Consider the following 3,756-nt stretch of genomic DNA (forward strand, 5'->3'; position numbering starts at 1 on the left):
ACCCCTACTTATTAATTAACTTAGATAAAATTAGTTTTTAATTTTAATTTACCGTTCCTTGTGATCGATACCCTGCTTATTTAGCTATACCACAATTGATAGGTTCACTGCCTTTTGTGTGTTATTTGATAATTAAAAGTAGGTTTAAAACTAAGTGAGTTTGCACACATCAAGTTTTTGGCGCCGTTGCCGGGGAACGGTTCTAAATTAACATTAAATTCTAGTTTAATCGATCCTTTATGTAGGATTTATCTTACACAAAGTTATTTAAGAAGCAATTCAGTAAGTAGAATTAGTTTTATTAAAATTTCGTTTTTAGAGTAACTAGAAATTTTCTTTTCTGTTTTTGCCTTGAACTCGCCAAGTGCACTCGTGCCGACTCAGCAAGTCTGTCGCTGTTTCAGTTTTAATTTTTTATTTTATTTTTGTTCTTTTTATGCGTTTTCTATTTGTTTACAGTTGTTTCCTGACCCGATGATTTGATACACCTCTGGTCCCCCCTCTTGAAGACCCGGAATCCGCGCTAAGGAAGAGCAACGGCAAAGCCGTTGGAGAATCCGCTTCGTCAAAGAACAGGAGCAGCAAATTTGAAGCATCCAGTGCCTCTTTGACTATTGAAGACCCAATTCAAGAAGATATCGAATACGAGACCGAGGAAGAAGAAGAACCCACATTCGAGCACGACTCCGAGTTTGAAAACGATTTAGTCATCACTATGGCTAATATCGATGAAGTCCCCATGGGGGAATAGAAGAAGAGGATGCGCGATGACACCGGCCCGGGACTTGTGCAGCCCGCAATTCCCACGACCACCACTTTCGAACTAAAAGGCCATATTCTCGCTCAACTCAAGGAGATTCCTTTTTATGGGAAGGATCAGAAAGACGCCTACAAACACTTGGACGAAGTGAATGATGTGGTCGACTACTTTAATGTACCGAATGTCCCCCGCGAGACCCAGCTTCTTCGCATGATCCCAGTCATGTTCAAAGGAGCTGCAAAGGATTGGTTAAAGTCACTTCCTCCCGGATCAGTCACCACATGGGCCAAGATGAAAGAGGAGTTCATTGATCACTTTTGTCCGCCCTCCAAAATAGCCAAGCTAAAGAAAGCAATTGCCAACTTCGAGCAACAACCTGGAGAATCTCTTTATGAAGCATGGGAAAGATACAAGAGTTTGCTTAGAAATTTCCCACATCACGACCTTAATAGCCAACAAGAGGTCTCCATTTTCTACGATGGAGTCAATGTCACCACAAGGCAATTGCTAGATTCTCAAGGTCCGCTCACGAAGAAGGCGCCCCCGATAATCAAGGAGCTAATTGAAGAATTCTCTAAGCACTCTAGAGAATACCACAATCCAAGAAATGAAGTAAGTCGGGGAGTAGTGAACGCGGCAAATGATAGCATAGCGGCGGTGATAGCTAAGCTTGATAGTCTTGATAGAAGAATGACAAAAATGGATCAAACAATCCATGCTATGAGGGTGGGATGTGAAAATTGTAGAGGGCCCCATCTCACCAAGGATTGTGATGTGGATGAGAATGGAAATAAGAAAGCTCAAGTCTTCTATTCAAGTGGCGATCGATACGACGAAAATTGGCGAAAACCTAAGAAGGAATGGCTCCCATACGAAGAGTATAAGAAGGCTAAGGAGGAAAAATACAAGCAGAAGGAGAGGGAACTATATCAAAGAGAAGAACCGGTAGAAAGAAAGCTGATTTGGAAGAAATGTTCACTAGATTCATAGCCGCGTCCGAAAAGCGACACAATGATCACGATGTTGCAATACATGAGACCGTGGACATGCTAAGGAATCAGCAAGCATCCATTCTCAACATTGAGAAACAGCTGGGACAGCTTGCACACCAAGTGAACGAAAGAAGACCAGGTCAACTTCCAAGTAATACCGAAACCAATCCGAGAATGGAGAATGTGAGTGCAGTGACCTCCAGAAAAGAAGAAATTTTCACAGATGCGCAAAGGATCTCTAAGAGGAAGACAGAAAGGGAAGAAGAGTCGATTCCAGCAAAACCCGATCTGACTCGTCGAGTCCCTCTAATGGACTCGACGAGTCCGTGCGTGAATGATAAAACTGTCAGTCCTTTAAAGCCATATAATCCTCCTTTGCCATACCCAATTAAAGCCATGCCTGCAGAAAAAGTTGAAGCATATAGAACCTTCATGAAGCATGTTAAAGCCTTACAAGTTAATATGCCATTTGTGGAAACAATGCTCCAAACACCAAAATACTTCAACTTGCTAAAAGGTCTTTTTGCTGCTAGGAAAGATTTGGCTGAAGTCGCGGAGGTACTATTGAGTGATTTGCCCGAAAAGAAAGGCGATCCGGGGAATATTATAATTTCGTGCCAGTTTGGTAATAAAGTTGTCACCCAAGCATTGACCGACTCGGGTGCAAGCATCAATGTGATGCCTTTATCTTTCTTTAAGAGGTTGAATTTACCGGAGCCGAGACTGGTAAATATTAAGATCCATTTGGCAGACAAGACAATAATTCATCCACAAAGCGTTTGTGAGGATCTCCTTATTAAAGTAGACAAGTTTATATTTTCGGTAGACTTTGTGGTGGTTGACATGGAAGAAGACCCCAAAATTCCAATCATTTTGGGGAGATCATTTTTAAATACCGCATGTGCCTTGATTTATGTATGCGAGTCTACATTAACATTGAGGGTGGGTGATGAGTCTGTAGTATTTAAAGTTATGCCAGAAGCCAAGCAAGAGGAGGAAAGAAAAGAAAACATCTCATTGATCCATTTGGATGATGAGATATTACAAAAAGAACTTGAACTTTTGCAAAAAGAAGATCCAACCAAGTTTCTGCTACATTCTGGAGAGGATGGAGATGTTAACAAGGACTTGGAGGAGTTAGAAAAGCTACTGGAAGAAGCCGACTCAGAACACAACCAAGAAATGGTGGAATACGATCAGACTCTCCGAGTCACTTTACTGGACTCGACGAGTCCAGTCGAATTTGATAAAAACTTGGACGGTTTCGATCTGCTGGTTGCTAGTCCTCTATATAATCTGGGTTTGGAAAATTTTCCTCATTCTTTAGGAGAACAAATAGAAAAAGAAGACATGGATACGGAAGTTCAACACACTTATATAGCATGTCTTAATGCAATTACACTTGAAGATGGGGTGAGCACAGAGAAAGAAGAGGAGGCAAAAGAGAGGCAAATGGAAGCCCAAGCAGCTGAAGATGATGTTGTGAAAAAGAAGAGAGAGGAAACAAAACGGGCTTACAAAAAGAAGATTCACGCTTACAAAACGAAGTACAAACCACAAAAGATTAGGCGTGCATTCCCGATGCTGGAAGATGACGAGACGTAGACGGGAAGGAGTCCAGCTAATGACTCCTTAAAAAGAAGCGCTTGGCGGGAGGCAACCCGTTATTTAGAGTTTGCTTTCTTTTATTTTTTTAGTTTTGTTTGCAATTTTTCCTTCGTTTTTAGATTGTTAATTCTCCAATTCGTCGGACATGTCTGCTTGAGAGTGTGCATGGGCTAAGTGTGGGGTGAAATTTTTTTTAGATAAATGAAAAAAAAAATTAAAAATTATGGATTTTTTTCAAGAAACTCTCCGAGTCTGACCGTGACTCGACGAGTCCATATATATTTCAGAAAAAATTGACATCGCGACTAGACTCGCCGAGCCTGACCCCGACTCGACGAGTCGGTATTATTTACAGAAAAAAATAATATTGAAATTACTTTTACAACCGGTAACTAG

At 41.1% G+C, this 3,756-nt stretch overlaps 1 non-coding gene across 1 annotated transcript; it reads right to left on the reverse strand.

The window, feature by feature from the left end:
* Positions 1–1,099: 1,099 nt before the first annotated feature.
* Positions 1,100–1,206, reverse strand: LOC111892794 (small nucleolar RNA R71). The gene has a single exon (XR_002850681.2). It is a non-coding gene; the product is annotated as a small nucleolar RNA R71 (small nucleolar RNA).
* Between the last annotated feature and the right edge of the window lie 2,550 nt (positions 1,207–3,756).

Source organism: Lactuca sativa, chromosome 2 (assembly GCF_002870075.4).
Source record: "Lactuca sativa cultivar Salinas chromosome 2, Lsat_Salinas_v11, whole genome shotgun sequence".
NCBI classification, from domain to species: domain Eukaryota; kingdom Viridiplantae; phylum Streptophyta; class Magnoliopsida; order Asterales; family Asteraceae; genus Lactuca; species Lactuca sativa.